Source organism: Gopherus flavomarginatus, chromosome 12 (genome assembly GCF_025201925.1).
Source record: "Gopherus flavomarginatus isolate rGopFla2 chromosome 12, rGopFla2.mat.asm, whole genome shotgun sequence".
In the NCBI taxonomy this organism is placed as follows: domain Eukaryota; kingdom Metazoa; phylum Chordata; order Testudines; family Testudinidae; genus Gopherus; species Gopherus flavomarginatus.
The window spans coordinates 41,193,221-41,214,637 of record NC_066628.1 but is presented as its reverse complement, the minus strand read 5'-3'; positions in this window follow the sequence as shown (position 1 = coordinate 41,214,637).

Here is a 21,417-nt window from a genome sequence, read left to right as displayed (position 1 = left end):
CATTGCTCCAAGAGGCCAGATTATATGAATGCAAGGTCTACATTACCTCAGAGACTTCCATTCATGACAGCAGCTTGTTGTTAATGCATTATTTTGTTGTGGATGTATCAACTTCAGTATTTCACACTGAGTTACGGTGCCTAAATACAGACCCAAGTATACTGACGAGGATGAAATATTTGCAGCTAAAAACTGTAGATTAAACTCTCACTTCCAATCTGAAAATAAGACTTGAAATCTAGATTAATGAACATGGTATAAACACTTACTGGTAGACAGATGCTGCTAGCCAATTAACTGAAAAGGCACATTCATAACCTTCTCAGAAAGGCCGTGCCTCACAAGTCACAGTGCTACTTCCTTCGACAATGACTACCGGTACTTATGAAAGATAAGGAATGGCTTAAAGCTCCACATAGATAGGTGGAAAACAGGCCACCATTTGTAGACAGAGGCCTCCTATCACCAGTTTAAAGTGAGAGTTTGCACAACAGTTACTTTAGGAGTTCTACTTCCATTTTCTTATACAACGAGGAGAACGAGAAGAGGTCATATTAAGGGTGGCTGGGAAGTGGGAAAAGGAGTTGAAGGGAGGTTTTTACATACACAGCAAGGAGGATTTTGTGTTCAGTAGTGCAGTAATAATAATCAAGGCAGATTAATGATGGTCTGGGAGAGTTTGTCGCTTTGGGCCACTAACCCTTGTGTGGTTATTAATTTTGTAGATCGTGCCCTGTGCTGCTGAGGTCATTACTGCTGTTATTAACTAATGGAAGATAAAACATTTAGGCTTGCTGTTCTAATATACTCACCCCATTTTTGTATTGTACATGTGCCTGATGGAATTGGTCATTTAGAAATGAACAAGGGTAGCAGTAGGGGAAGATCAGTTTGCCAGAGTGCCATTATGTTTTACAGATGACCAAAGTCACACTGAACTGCAGAATGAAAACAAGCTTTAAGGTGTGTAACAATACTTTGTCTTTGCAGTGGTCACTGATTGGTTAATCTGGTCTTCGCAAACCTAACACATTTTCTCCCTCTCCCCAGGGACTCCTTGATTAATATGAGGGATGAGATACAGGCAAGGTTCACTGGATATTTGTTCATTCTAAGGGCCTAGTCTTGTTCCAAAGGAAGTTAATGCAAGTTTCAACATGGTTTCCCATGCCACTAGGCATTGTACAAACATGGTAATGAGAAGGTAGACCCTGGATTAGAGAGCTCACAATCTAGGCTTAGAATAAAACAGAGAAATGGAGTTTGGGAGCGGAGGGAGAGAATGACAATAATGCAAGCTTGTTTTGCACAGTAGACAGTGATTGCCGCATGCCACCTGCCTAGCAGTCATTACCACAGTCTTAAGGAAAATAAGACACACAAGGATCTTGCACGGAGCAATCTTGTGGCTTTATTGTTCTTTGGTTTCCATTTGCTTTCACTCCCTTTTTTGCTTTCTTTGTATAAATCACTTTTGCATCTCCTTGGCAAAGGAAAATAACCCCTCATCCCACTTCAATTCTCTAGCACATTTCAGTACGGGAATGATTTCTACAGTTTTTGTAAAGTGGTGGAGATGGCAAAGAATATCCTGTATGTAAAGACCCAAGAGGACTCCTTGTGAAACTTACTTATTTGCACAGAGATTATTGTTTAGACGCCTTAAGAGAAATCTGATCTGAGCAGGACTGTAAAGATTCAAAAGAGCAGAATAAAAGACATCATTCTTGTGTTTCAGGTCATAAGATGGAGAATAAAGCTAAGCCACCCAAGTATATTTAACTCAAATTCAAAGAGAAAAAAGAAAATCAGAGGCTTCGTTCTCTTGTAGAAATTGACCTCACTGCTACTTCATTGTCAGTGAAGTAAAGCTAACAAAGGCTTTCAAAAGAATCAGAGTGGTTTAGAAAACCGCTAACACACAAACCTGAACTCTACTGCATTCATTTGTCTTGTGGATATTTTAAAATACCTACAGTTTTTCTTTAGGGTAACCTTTTAGTTCATAGCATTGTCTTACTATACACAGTATTGATGAACAACCTACAATCATTGCTCAAGCCAAGTTCTTCTCAGTATTAAACTTTCCTGTATAATTCCATTGAGTTCAGTAATAAGAACATAAGAACGGCCATACTGGGTCAGACCAAAGGTCCATCTAGCTCAGTATCCTGTTTTCCGACAGTGGCCAATGCCAGGAGCCCCAGAGGGAATGAACAGCACAGGTAATCATCAAGTGATCCATTCCCATCACCCATTCTGAGCTTCTGTCAGTTTTGCCGACATAAGGATGTCAGGATCAAGATTGGGGGGGGGGGGTGCAGCAGGGTTAGAAGGGGAAAGGAAGGGGGAAGAGGAAGTTAAATTAAAGTTTCCTGCAGAAACAAATTGGAAAACTAGAGCAGTGATGGTAAGGCAATCTGACTCAAGTCACCTATAATTGACAGTAAAAGAAATATTGCTTCTTTACAAGTTCTAATTATACTACTGGCAATTTTTTAACTTTTGAGGCTTTATTGAGAATATTCATGCACTATTCAGCTGAGAGAAGCAGAAAATCAATTTTAGAATGTGATAGATGTCTTACACCCCCCACCTGCTAATTATCCCCCCAAATTCTTCCAAAATAATAAGTAGCATATTTTTTTCATTTTTTTCCTATCTAAAAGCTTTTTTACTTTAATCAGCATGTGTTCCCTCTCAGATTGAGAAGTTGTGCCTAACAGAAAATCTTGAAGCTAGTAATAAATCTGTCATCTATCTTTCACAGCATCCTGCTATCACTTCTGGACTTTTTAGAAGTGTTGGTTGAATGCCATGAAGGATATTACACAGAAATGTATAACATCCCCTCCATTTGGGGAGGTTGGGGGGAGAGGATGAGAGTGTTCTGCAAAACTGGTCAAACCCCGCCCCAATCCTGATTATGTCCTTTGAGCATTGGTATAGTATCAATGAAATTCTAACCAGTGGTTTCTTTTTATGAAAACTCTATCATGGCCAAATTTATTCTCATGACATTTCAAGACAGGAGTCCTTCAAAAATAAAACAAAACATAACAAAAGGTATTGGCTAGTCTTGTTAATGCTTCAAATATTTTTGCCAACATTTTCATGACCATCCTATGACGTTGTGTGCCCAACATTACGGGCAGCCAGGACAGCAGTCCCCTCAGCAGTTTTATAGTTCATTTAATGTAATTGAGCCCTCCCAATCAACTTTCAGCCTTCGTTTCAAAACTCTCTGGGTTCAGACTCCCAAACAGTGCTCCACCAAGTGGATCTTTTCAGGGTATGCCTCCAGGCCACTTCATCAGCCTTTTCAGGCTGTTACATATGCCCCTTTAGCTTATTGTCCTACTGCTGGTCTTTCTCATCACTGGAGAAGCAAATAAGCAGATCCCTACCCCACCTCTCATATTCTCTAGATTTCATCCCAGGCACCAGCCCTTCTGAGGGCCCTTTTCCCACCATTTTGACTGTTCTGTTAGGGCCTTTTCCTAGGCTACTACTCTGCCTACACAAACCCCTCCTATTCCACAGCTGCTTCAGCAAACCCATACAGCAAATCTTAACAAAACCACAACCTCTCACTTGTCTGAGCAACAGTGAGCTCTTTTATGGCTTAGACCTTCTTTCCCAGCAGGCCTTGGTGTAGCTTACAATCCCATGATCCTTCAGGGGAACTATAAGTCCCAGAAGGCATGGCCTTAAAGGGCCAGAACTGAGGCTGTATCTGGCTCCAGCTCTGTCCTCCATTAGCAATTATTCACAGTTTGAAACCTCGCTTCAGGCCTCATTCTAGGGTTACTTTGGGGGCATGTATAAGTCACATTCCTCTGTTGAGAAGTACTAGTGGGTTCCCTTTGTAAGTTGTACCTGAAATAATATCCAGATTCTCTCTTTCACTTAGAAGATGATCAGATCCTGGGCAAATCAGAGAAACCAAAACCAAAAAAAATGTACAAAATGTGAGGAAAACTTCAGTTAAAGGCAAGAGTTCACTGCACATCCAAGAATCCAAAAGGAAAAGGCTTTTCTTGGACTGTCAAAAAGAAACATGATAGCCTGATCTAATTCCCATATAAATCATACCATGATTATGTCAGCCCAAAGAATACCTAACATATGGGAAGAGTGTTGCCAGTTCTGACCCCTGTCTTCCATTACAAATACATCAGTGAGGACAGAAAAGGTACCCTTTGTTGGGATCTGAATAGAGATCTTATTCCCGGTCTTGTGGCTTGCTCTCAGGGTATTTCTTTCCTCTCCAACTTTTCCAAAGTTGTAAAATAGACCCATATTTATAAAAATTAAATTTGTTTATTTGATATATTATTTACTGTACTCGGATGACCACCCAGAAGTTCTGGAATTTCTCTCTTGAAATGCTTATTACTAAAGAGAAGGGTTGAATGTATTCTTGCCATTTCCCACACGCTTTTCTTTCCTTGATTCAGATGCTTGCTTACTCTTGAAAGGTGCTCATGAGTAAGGCTCCGTGTTTGTCAGAGAGGTCACAGATTCCATAATACCTAGGGGGGCTCCCCAGATGGGCAACAGGAACTCCCCTCCCTCAGCTCCACATGCTGCCTTTGCCCGCAGGCACTGCCCCCAAAGCTCTCATTGGCCACAGTTTCCAGCCAATGGGAGCTACAGAACCAGGCCTTGTGGCAGAGCAGAGGCAGCGCATGGAGCTAGAGGTCACTGGTTCCCAGGAGTTGGGCAGGGAGTCTGCCCCAGCCCTGCTACCCTCCCCCAGCACCCATGGTATCTCCAGGACAAGCCCCCCGCACACCCCTCACTCCCCAAGTTTTAGTCAGGGATATATAGTAAAAGTCATGGACAAGTCACGGGCTGTGAATTTTTGTTTACTACCCGTGACCTGTCCGTGACTTTTACTAAAAATATCCATGACTGAAACATAGCCTTACTCATGAGTGACCCATTTAAATAAATACAAATATGACTGGCATTCTGCCACGCATTTATTGCTCATGCAGCAAAAGATCGAGCTATAAAGACAGCAGGGATTTGAGATAGTTTGCCACTGTTTAAACATTTGTTCTAAATACTTCTATGCTTTCAAGGGTTAAATATGTTGCCATGGCTTCAGTCTAGTCCATCCACCCCCCAACCTAGAGCACTGTAATATTTTAAGCTGGTAATGAAATTGGATATCTCCTTTCCCTTGTAGTTAGTTTGGAGTTTGCTGATAATGGGTTTGCTCTTGCAAAGTACTGAATGCCTCCTGGGAACTGCTGAGCTCCCTCAATTCCCATTAAAGTCAAGCACTTTTTGGAGTTGGCCCAGTCTGAGTCATAATCAGACATCACATTGGGGAAATGAAAATTTATTTTTCTGCATTCTCCTGTAATGTGTTGTGTGTGTGTGTGTTTTCATTTATTGAAGCACAAGAGCAGCAAGTCTTGTAGCAATTAGGTGAAATGGAAAAATTATCCAAGGCTTGCCATGCTTAACCTTTGCACCAGACTTATTATCCGCACTATAATAAGCACTTATCAAAAATATATTGGGGTGTAATATAATAAGGAAGGGAATGTTCATATAATCTTTGCAGGATCTGGTGGAATATATTTCAAATACTGAGTGATGGGCATGGGTTGTATTTTCTATGCCTTCACCACTACCTTGGCAAAGCTCTGCTGAGTCACTTGCTACACCTGTCACTGCATGGCTAGGTAACTTGGACATCATCTCTATAATCTGAACTCCAGTCTGTTTAGCATACAGCAGCCACTTCCTCACCCTTACGTGCCAATGCCATCGGAGCAACTTGGCCTGAAAGACCTCCCCATGTTTCCCATCTGCTTCTGTGTCTGTCTCAGAAGGACTCCCAGGATACAACTTCTTATTTATCAGAGGGGTAGCCGTGTTAGTCTGGATCTGTAAAAGCAGCAAAGAATCCTGTGGCACCTTATAGACTAACAGACGTTTTGGAGCATGAGCTTTCGTGGGTGAATACCCACTTCTTCAGATGCATCTGAAGAAGTGGGTATTCACCCACGAAAGCTCATGCTCCAAAACGTCTGTTAGTCTATAAGGTGCCACAGGATTCTTTGCTGCTTTAACTTATTATTTGTACATGGAAAGGAGAGGTTTGTATGCTCTAATTTTTCAGGCAATTGTTTGGGAGACCCTTTTTGAAAATGTGGTTCCAAAAAAGAGCCATGTTTTGCTCTCATCACCTTCAGTATAAATCCAGAGGGACTTTGCTGATATCATTTACTCTTGGCCAAATTCTTCACTTACTTCCACCAATGGAAATCCAGAATTGAGAGAGATATTTAGGTACCTCAAATGCATACCTTTGTATGGTGGGACACAGTGGGAGGAGCTGTTGAAAGGAGTTGAAATCTTGTGGCTATGTGCACAACTTTAGATCTAGGAGAGAGATGCAAAGTTTGGATTGAGATCTGAAGCTAAACTTCAGAGTGTCAGGTGTGTTCAGATCTGGAATTTATGGGAGACCTTTTACAGGAAGTGTCCTCTCTGCCCGATACCAGCGCCCCTTAAACAGAAGGTTTCCAGAGACCACCCAGTGGTGAAAAGGCAAGAGTTGACCCATTTTCCCTTAAACCAGCTCCAAAGAAGATGGCCAGTGCCTCCAGGATGGCTTCATATCGCACACACATCACTCTTTCAAAGCTATATATAATTTCTGTGACATAGTTGCAATATTATTTTCTATGCCATTCCTAATGCATCCAAATATTTTGTTTGCTTCTTTGACCACCACTGCACATGGACCAGAAGCCATTACTGTGGTGCCCATAAGGACATCCATGTGTTTTTTTTTCTGAGTGGTTACTGTTACGTTAGAACCCATCAATGGGTCTGAGTACTTCAGAATTATGCTTTCCAATTTGCAGTATCTTGTCTTTTTCAATGCTGAATTTAATTTGCTGTCATGTATCCCATTCATACAGCTTTTTCACTCCTTCTGAAATTCCTCACATTCCTCTCTAGTTTGAACTATCATAAATAAATGTGTTTCATTTCCTGTTTTTGCCATGTTTTTCCAGATCCCAAATACACAATATAGCGCCTTAGTTCACCCCCGAAGAATGCTGAAATTTAGCCATTGATGAAATGACTTAAAATCCAAGTATTAAAAGGCAAAACTACCATACTGGCAATAATTGCAAGTAATTTTGGACAAGGGGAGGTACAGAAGTGATCTCAAATATGTTTAGTGAAAGTGCAAGAAGATTGGAAAGGTGGAAGGGGAACCAATTGTAATTACCAGAGAGCAAATTCTGATAGTGAACCAAATACATTATACAGCAATATTTTTCCAAAATATGGTTCATTGTCACAGTCATCAACTGAAAATGCAATTAACATAAAAGTTCTGAAATACACCTTTGAATGAGGCTAATTTCTTGTAGCAGCCTTTGAAACAAAGATGTCGTTCTACTTCAATCCTGGGTATGAGATCTGGTTTTAATTTTCATGGAAATGAGAGTCTATTCCAGGTGGCAGTGCCGCTTCTAAGTGTATAGTAATCCACACCTGAGAGAGAGGACTCAGATTTAATGAAAACCTAAACAGACTCTCAAGAAAATAAATTATTCCCATTATCAGTAAGTAAATAGCATGGGATTGTTCTTCCTCCTTCCTTCACTCCCTTTTGCTGTAGTTGTATTGAATTGTTTTTGTGTTCTGAGCTGCCAAAATAGCACCATAATTATAATCATAAGCAGCTGTTTAGAAATTACTTTCTCCACCTATCTGAGTTCAATACCTTTTTCAAGATCCATCAGTACCATCTTCAAGCATGAGGCTCTTTTGGCTTTCTGCAGTTACACAGCATGCTGCTCCCAACGTTTCAGTCAACGCTTTCTCAAGGGAGCAGTCTGACTTCTCATTTAACATGTGTCAGGAACCTCTCTCTCAGATTTGGATTATGATACACTCCATCTCTGCTTCCTGGATGGGGATTTCATATCTACAGAGATTAGATTGGGCTGTACAGTGAAGGATACAGGGATAAAGCACTGTTGTGTTTGTGCTTTCAAGGACTACAGGATATTCATGTTGTCTCAGAAACTCATGCTTAGTTCATTTTCTATAACACTTTGGAAACAAACTCATTATTTGATTCACTGTCTTCAGTACCTCAATAGTAATTAAAACTGATGTTTACTTTAGTTTCCCCCAAAGGCTCTTTTTTTAAAAAACTTGAATCAATAAATTTCCTTTGGATTTCATATGTGATTGGTACAAAGCTGGGCAGACCATCCCGCTCTGAATCAGGACCCACACATTTGGTAGGGAACATTATTAAAGGGCTGTATTCCAAGACAAAGGTAGCTCTTATTTATTTATTTTATGATTCATGGATTCAGCAAGGCTTTCTCCATGGGGCAGAAATAATTGTGTATGCTAAGATCATCTCCTTTCCAGTAAGTTGGAATGGAGAGAGAGAACAGTTAAAAACAGCAGAAATCTTTGATTTTGTTTTGTTTTTTTGTTGGGGGGAGGAGGAGAGTTGTTATTTTGCTTGTTTTAAAGAGATTGCTACACTGCTGACCATAAAAATCTTATATTTTTTGCAGATAATCCATCTACTGCTGATGGACAAGCATTTTAATTTAAGTATAAAGGGCTTGATCCTGCAAAGATTGCTTAAAGTAAATCAGTACTCCCATTAAAATCAATAGAACTACTCGTGTGTCAAGGTAAGCACTAGGTGTTTGAACCTTTTGATGAATGAGGAAGCTACCACATAATAGAACTTCATCACTTAAAAATAAGATGATTTCACTCAGACACAGGGCCGCCCAGAGGATTCAGGGGGTTTGGGGCAAAGCGTGGGAGCTGCGGCACTTGTACTCACCTGGTGGCAGTCCTGGTCTTCGGCAGCATTTCAGTGGCGGGAGGCCCTTCAATCACTCCACATCTTCAGCAGCACTGAAAGGCCCCCCGCCGCTGAAATGCCGCTGAAGACTCGGAGCGACTGAAGGGCCCCCCGCCGCCGAAGACCTGGAGCGACTGAAGGGCCCCCTGCTGCCGAAATGCCAGGCAAAGACCCAGACTGCTGCAGGGCCAGGGCTCATGGGGCCCCTGTGGGGCCTGGGGCAAATTGCCCCACTTGCCCCCCCCTTCCCCCAGTGGCCCTCTTCAGACAGTCACATTTGGTTTAATAGGAGGTGACTTTATTGCTTAAACATCACAGGGTACAAAAATTAACTGCAAATCCATTATATGCCATTGAATGCTTATAAGACGATACATTTATCCTATCATATGTTACAGCACTTAATAGAGCTGGCATCTGAAAATTTCTAGTTAGTTTTTTGTTGTTGTTGTTTTTGTAGAGGCTAACAGAACAAATAATTCAGACTAAGTTCATGCTCTCCCCAACATAGATCTTGGACACCTAGTTGGAGCAATAAAACCCCCAGTCAAATCAAATTCTATTTATTTCAGCCCATCTGCTTAGTACAAGAGGAATGACTTGCTTTGCAGCTCAAATAATGATATTGCTTTGGGAGTGTACTGGGACTATATTGATCATGCAATTAATTCTCATCCCAGGGAAGTAGCTCTTCAGTTCAGCATTCTCAGCCGTTGATGGACTCAAACAATCTCCTACCCACCCCCATGCAGCACAAGGAGAAATGCTGGAAAGCTCTTCATGGTGTGCAAAGGAAAGGACTCTGACCTTGGTGATGGAAGAAAAGCAAGGGGGACAAAATGGGGAGAAGTAGTCTTAGAGAGTTCAACAAAGAAAAAAAAACCGACCATCTAACACTACAATGCCATCACTTACAAGCTCTGGTGGCTGAGAGATAGGCCTCACAAGTTGTCACAGGGACCACCTTGAGTTTGGTGCTTGAGAGCAACGAGACTCCTCCCTAGACCTTTTTAAGCTTTCTGCCAAATTTTGTCTTTGTTGGCAGTCACGTGTGGATTTGGACCACCCTTTTAGTTGCTATGCAGAGCTCAATTATTTGGGTGGACAGAGAGCTAGGGGACAGATAGATAGATAGATAGACAGACAGATAGCAGTGTTTTAGTGCAGTTGGTTGTCTGTTTACTAGTTTTAAAGCTTACACTGATTTTTTAGAAATATTTCCTATACTTAAAATGGAGGCTCAAGTAGAAAGCGTCATCTCCCAAACTCTGTGTGTGGAGAGAGAGAGAGAGAGGGAGAGAGACAGAGAGAACTACATTCTCATGATTACAGGAGGATCTAAAGTTTCTACTAAACAGGTGCAAAGAGCCCGCTGACCAACAGGAAATCAGTGCAAAGGGATCAAAACAAGAAGAGGAGAGAAAGGGAAGAGAAGTTAGAATGCAAAAGGGAGGAGATATAACATTACAAGAGAAGAGGGAGAAAAATGGGAAGAAATGCTATGGAAACAGGGAGCAGTAATGGAAACAGGGAGCAGTAACTGAAATAGAATAATAAAAAAGACAACAAAAGGAAGGACAGTAAGAATGGAACTCAATGAAGTAGGTAGGTAGCATGATGAGAAAAGGAAGTCTGGAGAAATACTGGGAGACAATGAGAATGCTCTGATTTGTTTATGAAAAGGTTTTCAGGCTGGTAAACCCTTTGTTTTCTGCACTGTCATTATCAGCATAAAGTCTTGCTCTACAGGGAGATAACTTTAAGTTTTTTATAATGCACAGCTCACAAATTCCCATCAACACCAGCAGTTTCAAGGACACACACGTAATCCGTCTTGAAGTTGCAGCAACATGGAGAGCAACTGACAAAAATCAATGAGGAAATTCACAGGAGAGAATACAACCATTTTTCTAAAAAAAAAAAAAACCAGAAAATGTTGACTTTAAAATGATATAAAGAAAAGAAAATCCAAAAGCTTATAAACTTGGGGTAGGGGGTACTGAGGAAGGAATGTTAATCAGTTAGACCAGCAGTTACCGTAAGATAGAGAAATTGTGATGAGTAAAGGCCTCAATCATTAAAATTCTGAGTAGAAAGGTGTGCTCCCATAGTTCAGTTGACCTCCTAAAACAAGTGTCCCCCAATATATTTGCACACACATACAGGGTGATGAGGTATTACATAAAGGTTGTATCAGTATAAGATGGCTGTAACATGGTACAGCAGGGCCCCCTCTGCTCCTCTCCAAACACCACTCAGAGACCTTCTGGCTCAGCAATCACCTGTGCAGTTTATTTTCAGTGTGAAAGCCCACCACCTTCTCACCATATACAGCACAGGTGTTTACACTCTGAAAGACTGCCCAGCCTTTGCAGCCAAGAGAAACAAGCTTCCACTCCCTGGTTTTCCCCTGGGCCTGTATATAGCCCCAGGCTGATTGGGTTGACAGCTGTTTCCTGTTTGTCCATCAGGTACAGGTGATCTCTAGCCAGCTCCAATTTACCTCCCTTAATTAGAGCTGAGTGACAGAGGGCTGGCTCAGCAGTCCCTGCTCAGCACCCTGTCACAATGGCCTATGTGACTCACTCAAATAATTCAGCCATCTGATACCCACATGGATATCAATATACAGTATCTCACCAATCCATATTCTGATGTGCATATTTACACGTTGTTTCTATCTGCATGCTTATGCAATATAGGCATTTTAGCTTGCAGGGTTATTGGGTGAGTCAAGACATTTCTTAGCTTTTTTTGTAGAAGGGAGTTTCAGAAGTTCCAAGGGTTTCTGATTTTTTTTTATTTCTTTAGAAAAATTATTTAACACTGAGGTACAAATATTACAACTTATGGGCAGTTTTTGAAGCTACATTTAAGTAACAATATAGAATTTTCCATTTTACTAAATTTACATAATTGAGCCCTGTTTTCTTCCCAGTTATTCTAATTCACCCTCACTGAAATGGTTGATAAGGGGGATTTTTAATATCTTGACTTCTGAGTACTTGACTTGTTAGCCCTTGTCTTATAGTTCCTTAGTCCTACAATAGCACTTGGAGGCTCCACCCGAGATTAGGGACTCCTTGAACTGGATGCTGTACAAATATATAGTAAAAGAGTCCCTGCTCCAAAGGGCTTACAGTCTAAAAAGACAAGACAGCATAGTAGAAAGGAAGTATCTCCATGTCACCCAGAGAGATTAAATGATTTGACTGAGATCACAGAGGAAATCTGGGGTAAAGCCACAAACAAAACCTAGATCTTTTGTTATTTTGTCCAGTGTCTTAAAACATCCTTCACTGCATTAGCCAGAGATTTTGCACATACATTTCCCCACTAAAAGGTTCTCAGATAACTTTAAAGCTTGACCCCAAGTCTGACAATTGACTTTTTGCAATGATATGTCAAAATCTTAGCTGCGTAACCTGTCCTCTTATATTGGTGTCTTGAAAGATAAATTTAAATCACAACAAAAGTTATAGCTTTCCACCAAAATTAAAGTTGTTAAATATTCCTGTTTATCAGTCATACCTTATATCAAACAGTTTATTGGATACCAATCCAAACATAATGAGACAACGATTACCAAAACATATAGTGTTCTTCTAATAAAGAACCAAAAAAAAGGTTATATTTAGTTTGAGTGTAGGCACACAGCAAACTCGTGGTTAAGTAGATTCCCCCATGCTGCATGATTAATATTAATGAAATATTAGACCAGCAGGTGCTGCTCTGCTCCATTAAATCTTTAGTAAATTCAGTTTACTGGAGTGGTCCCCTTGACAAACATTTGCATGTTTTCCTTACTAAAGCTAGGGATTACAGACCCATTTTGGGAAAAGGCACTTAAATATGGATATAAGATTTCTGATTCTCAGATCATTTCGAGGCAAATGTAGTGGAACAAACCCCATGTATAGTGACATAAGAGTAGCAATCTCTGCTGTGTATTCTTTTGCCACTACTCTGGGGTCAATTTTTACATGAAGGTGAAACCATTTTCCAGTACATTGACCACAAACAGCCTTTTCCCTCAGTTTTAAGCATGTGTTTTATTCCAATTATTTGTTCCTTGAACTAAAATTCTGGGGCAGTTCCCTAGCTAGTGAAATTGGTGCAGCTCTATTAAAGTCAATGGAGATACATTGATTTACACTAGTTGAGGGATTGGTCCAGTGTCTTTATTGCGAACAATACAAGGAAATTCCTGCTCTCACCATATTAGTTCTCCATTGCCTTTTTACAGAATCCTGTTACGTAAATGTCCCCTGTAAATTTCAGTTGACGAAAGTGTCCTTCACTGCAGGTTTAGGCCCTACAACATGAAAACACTTACACAAATCTGTACCTTTTACTCACTTTAGCATTGTCATTGACTAAATTATTCTCCTGTTTGTATATTTGATTATTCACAGTCCTGGAGCCTTAAAATTCCACTGATCTCCAAGAAAGTGTATTTAAAAATAAAATACATACATATATAAAACAACTGGAATTCACCCTGCCCGTCAGGAAGTTTTCAGCAGGATGGGTGACATGTAAGGCTCCAGAAGTACCATAGTTCATTTTTGCAGCAGTATCTGTAGGATTGAAATTGTGTGTGGCTGGCCACGACTTGTTGTGAGCAGCCATTGTCCTTAATTTCTCCCAAAGCTTTGGAAGAAATGCAGATTCAAATCTGAAATCCATTACATGGGTGACAAATTAATTCTGCTGATTCTTGTGTCCTCTTATCTTTCCATGTACATATCTGATGTAGTCTTATCTATCTAATAAAGAGCAATCGAATGAGGCAATGAATCAAGTATTACTGGCAAACCCAGGTAAATTATCAGACTAACCTAATATCAGATATCCTAATCCATTGGGTTTCTGTTTACAGAGTGGCTATGGATTTTGCACTGATAAATCTGCTGCCTGGTACCTACTGAGCAAGTTCACTACCTAAGCATTTTTAGTTTGAAATATAAGACCAGACTTCAGCTGATGTAAATAAACAGACATAACTCTGTTGCAATTAATGGAGCTGCACCTATTTACACCAGCTAAGATCTGGCCCAGGGCTTTCTAACAATAAATAACCACTGTAATAAAGAGATTCAGGACACAAGCACAGATTGCTGCAGAACAGACCAAATGAGCATACTATGCAATGGGTGAGGGCCTTCCCCTGGCTCTCCAGTTAGAGAGACATTTTACTGTGTTATTAAAGATTACGATTTCAGTGGATTAGGTTTGTTCCTTTCCTCCCATTATATCAGTAGCAGTAGAACATAAACCTGCTGATTGAAAATAATCAGAAATAAGTCAACATTCATGTGATTCTCACCAGGAGTTGATCTAAGTGCTCTGGATGCATTTTAATCCATTGTTTTTGCAAGTTTCCTGGCTCCATTTAATTTTTTTTTAATCTGTTTTACAATTTGCAGAAGTATAAATTAGGGCTTTCAATTCAGTTCAATTTCTTACCCTTATATCTGTAGCTTTGTAGACTGGTTCTCCAGAGACTTTAGCTATAATTAATACCACTCTTCTTGCCCTGACCCAGTTTTCAGCTGAAAGTCAGTCTTGTCTGAGCTTATATGGGAGATTTGAGTCTAAAATCTCCCCAAATCTCTTCTAAGTCCTTGTACATTTCTCAGCTGAGAGATTTAAGTTTTTTCTCACTCCAAAAAGCCAGAGTTACAGTTTCTCACATGTAATGATTTAATCATTTCCATTATACTAAAGAATATTTAAGCTGTTTCAAGGTTTTTTGCTAGTTCTCTCAGGATAAATATCTATACATTATTCATTTCTTCTATATGTCTATTTATCACATGCTAGATTATGAGCCCCACACTGGAAATCATTTATTCACTGAAGTAGTTCCATGGAAATCAAAGGGTCTGCTTGGGTAAATTGCTTATCAGTATGAATAAGGGATCTAAAATCTGGCCCTAAGAAGCTGAGAAATTTGGAACAAATCTTTCTGTCAATCCAACCAAACTAATTCTAGTAATCTGACTACAATTATTCTGGACCTAATCTGGAGTAAATGACAAGCCAATTAGTCCCTCTGTGCTAGGACTTAGTCCTTAGAATATGATACCAATTTTTTAAACCAAAATGTATCAATATATGCATCTGACAGAGTTTAAAACACGATCAGATTATTTAGGAGAAGTCAAGATTAGAAAAGAATGTGAAGAATTCCAGAGGGACGTAGTCAAATTAGAGGCCACATGAAATTCCTTGTTGGCAAATACAGCATACTTACTGCATATCAGAAGAAATAATTAACACTACCTGAACACATTGCTGGCTTCTAAACAGACTATGAACACTCATGGTGAACTTATCTAAGTGCCTAAATCCCATTTTCAAAAGTGACATACAGAGTTAGGCGTTTAAGTGTAATTGAAAGTCAAAGGGATTTAGCTTCTAAAGTGTCTAAATTCATTGTGAAACTGGGAATTAGGCATTTTTTAAAATCTTTCCCTGGGGTGTCACTGTGGACAGGTCAGTGAAAACCTCAATATGCAGCTGTGGTCAAAAAAGCAAACAAAATATGACAATGCATGAAGAATGGCATGGATAATACCATGACACTGAAACTGTGGTCATTCCACTATATACACTGAAGACCTGCCTTCCACTTTGGCTCTAAGCTTAGTTCTAGTCTCTCGTGTCAAAAAAGACATTGCAGAAATAGAGCCCAGAATGAGACACATACAGTGGAAATTAAAGGCCTCCAAAAAAAAACCTTGCAAATGAGGAGAAACTGGAAAGATTAATGCTGCTTAGTCCAGAGAAGAGAGGATCCACTGAATTAAAAAGGCAATACATTTAAAACCTATTCATATATTTTACACAATTAGCATGTGGAACTTACAGCCACAAGACACCACGGAGTCCAAGAGCTAAGAAGGATTTTTGAAAGAGTTAGACATGTATATGGCCAGTAAGAACATCCAGAGAGATATATGAGAGAGAATAAACAGTATAGAAGGTATGTATCGAAGCACATACCACTCATTAACTGCCTGAAATCAGCCAGCAACTTCCACTAAGGACATATTATTTCCTAATTGTCCCATACAAGGATTCTTGGCATTTCCTCTGAAGCATCTGGAACTAGGCAGAGGCAGGACACTGGACTGGATGGACCACTGGTCTCATCTGGAATGGTAATTGCTGTGTATTTCCTGCTTTATGTAGAATGTTGTGAAGGGTTCTCCTAGAACTCAGTAACCTCTCAGAATCAGACTGGCTACAGATTCAATTCAAATCTATTCAGCTAAGTCCACGTATCTCTTCCCTGTTATGGAGGGAGTGCAGCAATTTGAAGGGGCAGTTCATTCTCCATGCAAATTGAGTCCTAAGCCTCTTTTTCTCTAGCTTGACATCATCAACATGGCCATGGACACTTGTCAGGAGAGAAATGAACTAAGATCACCGATTCATTTCAAGCCACAAGACATTACTAAACTCTGACTATATTCCTGGCAAGGTTTTTCAAAACCATGTGTGAAACTACACCTTTAATGTGCAGTTGCAATGATTACACCATCTATAAATAGATATTTTTTATATTTAAACAATGCTCTAATAGCCTGCACAGTCTTAATTTTATGTAAAAGAGGTATGCAGTTAAAGATACATTTGTGCATAAATATGCATGTTCATATTGAAAAAATGCTGTAAATTTTTCACGTAGACAAACCGTACTTTGATTCTCCTCCGCTTTGCATCTTGTGCAGGCATTTACTCCTGCACAAAGTGGGTATGTAATGCTACCAAATCAGAATTGTCTATTCACTTCACCAGTAGCATCATTTTACATCCATTCATGCTGATTTTGCAGAGGTGTAAGTGGCTATGCAAGGAAAATCAGGCCCAGTGCTATAGATCCATGTCCTGGTTTCAACCATATTCAGCACCTGGTCCAATCTGTGATGGAAATGCAGCAGGAGCCTTTCTTGGCAAGCCACAAAGATTCATAGGCATCATGCATCCTGCCTCATGAAGATAGCATGAAGAGATTTATAGACACCTTTTCCATTAAGGATGGGAAAAAAGGTGAGGGCTATACTCTATTACCTTCAGCAATATTATCGGTTTGGATAAATGAGGTAAAGATTAGATCTGTGTTAAGCTCAGCCATTCAGTTTTGAAATAGTTGGCTTGCAGCTGTTTCCAGAGTCAGTCTAGGGATTTTGAATGATCTGGCAGCCACAGAAGAACCAGAAAATACTGAATTTCCACATTTCTGAAGGAATCTTGGATGGAAGACATTATTTATTAGTAGTAGCATTATGCTTTGCATTGTAACAACACCTAGAGGCCCAACCGTTCTGCTAAATGCTATAAAATACATAAAAGGATGATCCCTGCCCCAAAGACCTTACAATTTAAGTATAGGGAGAGAGACAAGAAGAAGACACAACAAACAGACTGGACCTGCAAGGTGACAGCAATGGAGGATTAGCATACTAAGCAGCAGTCTCAGCTGCCTAGCCATTGTCAAGTGCTTTGTAGGCACCTCAAATGAAATGAGTTCCAAGAAGGGAAGTGAAAGAAAACAATACAATGTAAATTTTTAAAGGGAGCTCCTCACATATCACATCAGTTCACATAATCCACATCATACAGATTCCAGAGAGTAAGCACGGTGTATTTGTGTCCTTTCATATTATATTCACATAATCAAAATCTTTCTGGGGTGGGCACTACAATATCCTGAAGTTCATCCATTCCTAGATTAAACATAAAACATTGAAAGAAAGAAAGAATCTCAATAGCCTTAAAAATTGTAATTTCAAATGTCATGATTTAAGTAAATTATTGGATGGATTAAAAACACCAAAAATCAATCAGGAAATGTTATAGGTCTTCGGGGGGAAAAAAAATCTGCTTTCACTGACTGGGAGTAGAAAGTAGCGGCGAAAGGTTTGTCCTAATAAAAATAGCTAACAGTCGAAAGAAAGTACAGAATTATTTGGAACCGTCCTTTTGTCTTAAACAAGGTCAGAAAAATAATCAAGTTTAAAAGTAGTTTAAACATTGATATTCAACAAGATCGGGTTTGATTTTGCCATTTAGATGCACAACATCATTCTTGGTGGTGCTTCCAGACCAGCTGTTCAAACCATAATACAATCTTTGATAGTTTGATCAATACTAGTTTAAGCAAAGATAAAACTATCTACTCAAAAAGTCAATTTTGTACACAAAAGGCTAAGCTCAGGAATTTTCTAAACATTCTTTTTTACTACAGTGAAAGTGTTCTGCACTGCCACTTCAGGACAGATCAGTTATGAAGACATACACCATCTGTTTTACAAAGAACGTGGCCAGAAAATACATGTAAACCTACATAGTAAGATTTAAACAATAAAGAAATGAGACTTACAGTAAGACAGACTTACAGCTGTGTGGCAGAATTACTTTTAGCAATACATATTTTATCTAAAGCTGAATGATCTCTCTCTTTTGGATGGTATCTAGCTCTTCTAACATTCTCTTTGCTACTGTGCTGCAGATTTAAAAAATGTCAAGATATTATTTAAAAAAAAATCTTACCAAAGGGATGTTTGTGTACCTGGGGCAAGGAGATATTTCCTGCCCCCAAATCCAACAAAGTGGGTAACCCCCAAGTAAAAAAGTTCCAGGTATAGTTAAAAATGTGCTGAATCCTAGGCCCACTGCAGTAGCATTTATTTCATAAAATAAACACAGCTCCCCCAGTAAACATCATGCTACACAAGTATAACTTATGTGGCAGAAAAGGTTAGGCTGCCTGTAGAAGCAACTGTCCTTCTGCATCTCCGCAAGCATTGGAAATATTCTCCAATATAGTTAGCTTGCTGCCCTCTGACATTTGTGCATTAATGACTCAACAGCGTCGTACTGGTGGTGATGCCGTCTCTTTCATCTGAGACATAAAACTCAGTTCCGGACCATCTGTGGCTATAAAAGTTTCCATGGCACTTTGTACAGGAGTCGGAGTATTGTTCAGAGTCTTCTGCTCATATGAAGCCCCCCAGTAGTTTCAATTGACTAAGAAATTATTCGCTGCTTGTCCCAAAGTGTTGTGAAGTGTTGATGCAAACTGTTAAACAGTTGCTGTATTTTGTCTCAACATACCATTCATATGTCCCTCATGTCAAGGAACGTCACTCATTTTCGTCTCTGATATGTATATTCCACACAAATTTGGTGCCCCCTCATTTTTGTTTGAAGATTAGCTATGTCAGAATTACAGAATCAGAAACCTGAAGTTACGGAGATAGCCATGTACACTGTGCAATTTATTCATTGAGTATTTAAGTTTCCTGTATGAATATATCATGTCCCACATTTTGTGTCTTTGTCACACATTGCACTGCACAGTTGAGCTATGGCAGATTGAGAGGTGAGCACCTCAGAGGTAGGTGTATTTTAGTGGTAGGTGAAGTGATTCCTATCCACAACATATAGGGCTTGATTCTACATTCCTACAATGATGTTAATGGGGGGTTTGGCTGAGTAATGTGAGCAGAATGAGACCCACCGCTAGTAAACAGTGTTCAAATCCTTCTGGATCCTCCCTCCCTCTCTCTATGTAAACAACTAGTGCTATTGCTATTATAACATTTAGATGAAGGTGGGCAATATTTTTGGTACTGCAATTATCTTGAAAATAACAGCTGGACTTAGAAGTGCTCTGTGATTAGTTTTATCATCTGGTTTGTTCATGTGACTCTCCTTTTGGGATCTCTCTGTGCCTATGTTTTCTGTCCACTATAACTCTTTTATTTTTATCCCAGCATTACAAGCCCTACAGAGCTTCAGCTTACTGTGGTCTGTTCGTCTGACAAAATGAGTTGCACAGTCACTTGCTGCTCTCATGTTCTTTCTATATCACATGGCAAAGACACCAAGCAGTCATTTTTCAACATTTGCCTTGAATATTTAACTGTGGACTCCAGATAATGAAAGTCGTATATCTTCTCCACGACTATGTCTGATAGCTGTGTTAATCTCTTGCTACCTTCAAAGTGAGCCAGAAATATCAGACATAGGTTTTACAAGTGAGGATAACAGGGAGGGGAAACTCAGCCGAAGTATGAGTGTCTGCAATACATTTTATCTGAATAATGTTGCTTCACTGCTTGGTGCTGTTATCCTTTGTCTTTCTCACTTCCCACAAAGTCTAGTATATTAGACGACAAACCAGCATTGATTCCTTTCTCAGCAAGAACTAGCTTTTTCCTTCAGGCAAACTTGTATTTCAATTTCTAGAAAGTGATGTTCCTCACCAGGATTCCAGAATCTTCTTTGCTGACACAGACCCATCTGAATTCAAGATGTTCATGTATTATTGACAGCAAAGAAAAGGTGTAATACTACTTCTTTTGCTTCAGATGACCACAGTCAAATACAGTAATTTGCTCTAAGAAAAAATCAATGCATCAAGGTACATTTCACCAATTAGTGCTGCCTTGATTAGAAGTATTAAAAATGATGCAGCCAAAAGAAGAGGATAAATGTAGGGCATGGATGATTCAGTGGTATCAGCATTCTGCAAGGTCAGGGAATTTTCTTAAGAGGTGATAGTTATTAAATGGACAAGTAACATTTCTCTCAGCTATATGTAACTGTCAAAATACCCAAGACAGGTCACCATTGTTTTACAAGGGACCCCAACACTTCCCTCATTTAAAAAGAATACAATAAAAATAATTTGGTGTGGAAAGTATGGCCCTGACTCACCAAGAGACATTGTGTCAGTGGCGTAAATTAATCCTTAGCAGCACCTCTTTACACTTTGAAGCAGATGAGACTCTATTCCATTGATTTGAATGGAAGTTGGATTAGGATATTATGGGGATTCTTGCAACATCCTAAGAGTTCAACACACGGTGACTTCTACTAATTTAGGTGGATCTCTTTCCCACCGCTATCATTTTTTGTCTCTTTGGCACCACAATCCAATGAATCAATGGAAAATTGAGCTTCATTTTCTTGAGACTTCTATATAGGAGAGCTGTAGGTAATTTCAGTCTTCCCCAGGGGGAGATTTTCTGAAAAGCAGTTACAGACCTTCAGAAACTTAGTCATATATCAGAATGGTAGGTGAGCCAGCTGAACCATTCAAAATGAAAATCCCATCTATTAGCTAAAAAGAGTATTGTCTAGCTGTACAGGTTTTCAAAGAAGATATTTTCTACAAGCTCTCTTACTTTGGACCGGTGGATGCAATTAATAAACATATCAGAGAGCTGGATAAATCTAAGGAATTCTTCCAGCAGTAGCAGAACAATAGGAGGCATGAACAGTATCAGCACCTTCTGAGAAGAGGAGAAGAGACTCCCTTGCAAGGTGAATATCACCCTTTGCAGTCTAAAACTGCACTCAGGCAAAACACTCATTGAAGAGAATAGATCAAATGCAGAGATCCTTTGCCCAGGATAAGAGCCTGTAAACCCTTAGGGCTTGTCTACACAAGGCTTGCTGTGCAGCAAGCCAATACGTTGATGTACTAAATGGCACTGTGGAACATTTAGTGT